Raw genomic sequence first — 5,349 nt, forward strand, 5'->3', positions numbered from 1 at the left:
CGCCCCTCTCTGGCGTCGCCGCCGGCCACCTCCGGCTGCCGCCCGGCCGCCCCGGCCTCGTCCTCCCCGACCGACTCCGGCGAGCCGCGCCGCTGCCTCGGTTGGCGCGACGAACCCTAGATCGACCCGGTTGACTTTTCTCTTCCCCCCCTGTTTTTTTTCGCTGTCCTGATATCTGCAGTAAAATTGTTGCATGTTCATCGCATCACATCTTCGCACCCGTAGCTCCGTTTCGGGCGTGTAATATGTCAAATTGTTCGCCTCGAAGAGTACATCATTTCATTTTATTGCATTATTTGCATTTGAGGTCATCTTGATGACCGAAATGCTGTTGGAAGAGGGCTTCATATCGTTAGTTTCAGAATCTTATCAGCACGAGCTCTTTTGTCATTTTTGCCATGATTGATGTGTGCGTCCTATGAGGTTGATCCCTAAATGTGTTTTGAACTAGGCTATGTCTTCTTTAAAGAGGTGATTACCATGTATTTTGTGATCAATGTGGTGACTAGCACAAGCATGCAAACTAGGCTTCGTGTTAACGCTGATTTTAGTTCCTGTTCTGCTGTAAATTTGATGCCATGTAAACATGTTGCTACAGAGAGATCCATGCATAATTTGAGATACTTCAGTAAGGGTGTTTTGAAAACATGATTTCACTCTATCCATCCGTGGTCCTGGTTGCAATTATGGAGTAGTCTAGCATGTCATTTTCGTGCTCTACTTTTGCTTCAAATTGTTTCCTGGCAGATTGTTTACATGTTATTCAATTTGGCCGAGGTTGTTGTAGTTGATCCGGATATGCTATGATGTTTTTTCTTGCCATGTATAGCTTCTATGTCATGTCTTCTTGATGGATGTATGCTTAGTTTATCATGAGATGCTCTGTAGTGAGTGCATCGAGCTCGCGAGGGTGCCTTCATAATTATTTCAATGTAATGCTTTGTTTGCTGAAATCTGTTAACGAAACTTGCTATGTTTACATGGTGCCATCATATTTTCTAGTCCTTTTTGGCTTATGGTAAGTAAGGGACTTTTGATCTATGCTTTGAGTAGATTCATGCTATATCTTAGTTTGCTATTATAAGTTCCTGTAGCATGTTGATAACCAGCTCTGAACATTGCTTCATGCTGCTGTTTATGCCATGTCCAACCTGATAATTTTTTTGCACTTTCTCCATGCTTGTTTGAACCTGTTATGATGTGAATGAGCCGTAGCTCAGTGTTCCTCTTTTGTAAAGCATCTCCTGTAGATCACTGCCATATGCTTTGTTTTCATGTTGGGGTGTTGTAGCATAGTTTCTTGTTGCATGCTAAGTAGCATCACGCTGTTAATCGCAGCTTTGTGTCATCCTTGTCTTCCTTGTCATTTGCAAACCGTGGATCCGTTCCCGGTGATCTTTATATCGATTTCAACCGAAATCATCTCATCTTTCCAGCGGCATACTTGGTTTGCCAAGTTGATGCCTTGTTCATCATCTTTCCTTCCGAAGCACGCATATGCATTGCATATCACATCTCGCATATCATGACATGTTTTGCATCATGTTGCTTGTGCATTGCACCGTGATTTATTATGGTTCCTTTGCTTGTGTTCTTGCTTTGGGTAGAGCCAGGAGACGAGAATGCTTACGAGGAACCTGTTGAGAATGCTTATGAGGATCAAGCCTTCGACTACTCTGACAACCTTGTAGGCAAGATGATCGTACCTTCGATATCACTTCTATCTCTGCTTGCTAGTAGTCGCTCTTTCGCTATGTTAGCCCTACCTGCCTTTGTTTACCATGCCTTCCTATTGCCATGATAAACCTCTAACCATCCTATCCTAGCAACCATTGATTGGCTATGTCACCGCTTTTGCTCAACCCCTCTTATAGCATTGTTAGTTGCAGGTGAAGCTGAAGTTTGTTCCAGGTCGGAACGTGGTTATTTTGGGATATCACAATATCTCCTGTTTATATTAATGCACCTTATATACTTGGTAAAGGGTGGAAGGCTCGGCCTTATGCCTGGTGACTTGTTCCACTCTTGCCGCCCTAGTTCCGTATACCGGTGTTATGTTCCTTGATTTTGCGTTCCTTACACGGTTGGGTGATTTATGGGACCCCCTTAACAGTTCGCTTTGAATAAAACTCCTCCAGCAAGGCCCAACTTTGGTTTTACCATTTGCCACCTAAGCCCTTTCCCTTGGGTTTTCGCGAGCCCAAGGGTCATCTTTATTACCCCCCCCGGGCCAGTGCTCCTCTGAGTGTTGGTCCAAACTAGAGCCCTTTGCAGCGCCACCTCGGGGAAACTTGAGGGCTGGTTTTAGTTGTACGGACTGCTCATCCGTTTGTGCCCTGAGAACGAGATATGTGCAGCTCCTATCGGGATTTGTCGGCACAGTCGGGTGGTCTTGCTGGACTTGTTTTACCATTGTCGAAATGTTTTGCGAACCGGGATTTCGAGACTGATCGGGTCTTCCCGGGAGAAGGTCTATTCCTTCGTTGACCGGGAGAGCTTGTGATGGGCTGAGTTGGGACACCCCTGCAGGGTATATAATCTTTCAAAAGCCGTGCCCGCGGTTATGAGGCAGATGGGAATTTGTTAATGTCCGGTTGTAGATAACTTGACACTTGACTTCATTAAAATGCATCAACCGCGTGCGTAGCCGTGATGGTCTCTTCTCGGCGGAGTCCGGGAAGTGAACATGGTTTGTGTTATGTTTGATGTAAGTAGTTTCAGGATCACTTCTTGATCGCTTCTAGCTTCTCGACCGACGCGTTGCTTCTCTTGTCGCTCTCACTTGCGTATGTTAGCCACCATATATGCTTAGTGCTTGCCGCAGCTCCACCATATTACACCTTTCCTACCTATGAGCTTAAATAGTCTTGATCTCGCGGGTGTGAGATTGCTGAGTCCTCGTGGCTCACAGATTCTACCAAAACAGATGCAGGTGCCGAGGATACTGGCGCAGATGGCGCAACTGAGCTGAAGTGGGAATTTGATGAGGCCCTTGGTCGTTACTATGTATCGTTTCCAGATGATCAGTAGAGGTGCCTAGTCAGGACGATCAGGGATCTGTGTAGCATTTGGGGTAGTCTTCTTTTATTTTGGTTCCGTAGTCGGACCTTGAGTGTAATCTAGATGATGGATGTTTATTTATGTATTGTGTGAAGTGGCGACTGTAAGCCAACTATGTATCTTTTCCCTTATGTATTACATGGGTTGTGCGAAGATTACCTCACTTGCGACATTGCTTTCAATGCGGTTATGCCTCTAAGTCATGCTTCGACACGTGGGTGATATAGCCGCATCGAGGGCGTTACAAGTTGGTATCAGAGCCATCCCCGACTTAGGAGCCCCTTGCTTGATTGTTTGTTCGCGATGTTGAGTCTAGAACAAAAATGTTTTGAGTCTTAGGATTATATATATCGGAGAGTAGGATTATTTTTACTCCTCAGTCCCTTCGTCGCTCTGGTGAGGTCTCCTGACAAAGATGTTTTGACTATCCTCTTCTCAAATTACTCAAAAAAATTTAGGATCACGCGGGTATCTTGGAATCGTTTCGATGGTTTTGTGACAAGAACATTGTTCTTGGTGCCTCCTGACATTTAGGGGTTGTGGCAGTGTCCCGGGGAGTTGAGCTCCGAGGTGTTGTCGTCACAATTTTATCGTTGCAGTTCTGTAATACCTGATATTTGCCGACATCGAAAATCTCTTTTGTGCAGTTGTTGGTGAGATAACCCCGATAACCCAGTACTGGGGCGAGCTCGGGAGTATTGCCATAACTCGTATAACGGATGCTTTTTGAAGGTTGAGGTACACGATTTCCGAAGGTTTCTTGGTTATGTGTTGACGGATGGATACAGCTGGATGTAGGGATTGTTAGTTTGGGTGAGATATATTGCTTCCCCTGTATCCCCAACACCTGATTGCATAACCAGAAAATTTCGGGAGTTTATAGGTGGGATTCAAGTAGCTCTAGCATTTCTTCCCGCAGATATTTGGTTTGTGATTGGGTAATCCTTACCACGTATTTGTTCCAGTCATACCTTGTTTATTTCATTCATCAATCTCTATTCAAGTGGCTTCTCACCTTAATGGACGTGTGATGTTTACTTTGGAATTCATTCGTTCATCCTTGTTCGAATGTTTATTGTGAAGACATGTTGCAATTTCTATCCGTTGATTCAACTTGTCTATCTGTCTATCAAGATGCTAACGGATGTCACCCTCTTCAGGATGGCTCCGCCAACGTGTCTGAATCCGGAATGCAATGATGGGAGTTAGGCGAACCCTCCACCTCCACCTCCGCCTCCGGAGGCATGGCAAGCTTTGATGGCAGCCTCTAACGCCCATGCTAAGATGATGATCCAGCTCATGCAAGAGCGCAACCAAGGCCAAGGCAACCAAGGGAATCAAGGTCAAGGGCAGTTCAATCATCAGCCTCAATTTCCAACCCTCAACCAATTCCTTGCAAATCAGCCGAAGTCTTTCAGCTACTGTGCCGAGGCCACAGACGCTGATGATTGGCTCGTGGATATCAACAAGCATTTTGAATGCAGCAATGTCAGGCCTGAGGACTATGTCAAGTTCACTTCGTTTCAGCTCAAGGATCAGGCAGCTGATTGGTTCCAGCAATACAAGGATTCCAGAGGTGGTCGAGTGATTACTTGGACTGATTTCTGTCGGGACTTTAAAGCTCACCATATTCCTACCAGTGTTGTTGAGAGCAAGTGAGAGGAGTTCCGCAATCTCAAGAAAGGCAACATGTCAGTGTACGAATACAACAAGCAGTTTCAGAAACTTGCTCGCTTTGCTAAGCAAGATGTTCCAGATGAGAAGAGTATGATCTATCAGTTCAGAGGTGGCCTTAGAGAGGATCTGCAGTTAGCTCTCGTTCTTGTTGATCCTACTTAGTTTGATCAATTCTACAATATGGCACTCAAGCAAGAAGGTGCTCAGCTCAAGTGTGAGGCTTCTAAGAAGAGAATCAGAGATGCAGTGCAATCTTCTTCTTCCTCACAAGTGGAAGCTAAGCAGTAGAAGTTCTACCTGCCTCCTCCTCCGTTTCGTCAGTCTTACCAGCAGAAGAACTCAGGTGGTCGTGGATCTTCCCACCCACCCAACCCAAGCTATCAGAACAAGTCTCAGCCTCAAGCTCCAAGGTCAAGTGCTCCTTATCATCGTCCGCTCTCAGAAGTGACTTGCAACAAGTGCCAGCAGAAAGGCCACTACGCGAACAAATGCTTAAATCAAAGGCGCCTTCCTCCTCCTCCTCCTGTGAGATCTTCAAGCAATGCAGTGGTCAAGCATAATTCCAAGTTTGCAAAGGTCAACATGTTGAATGCAGCCCAGGCAGAGGATTCT

The sequence above is a fragment of the Triticum dicoccoides genome, chromosome 6B, assembly GCF_002162155.2.
Source record: "Triticum dicoccoides isolate Atlit2015 ecotype Zavitan chromosome 6B, WEW_v2.0, whole genome shotgun sequence".
Lineage (NCBI taxonomy): Eukaryota > Viridiplantae > Streptophyta > Magnoliopsida > Poales > Poaceae > Triticum > Triticum dicoccoides.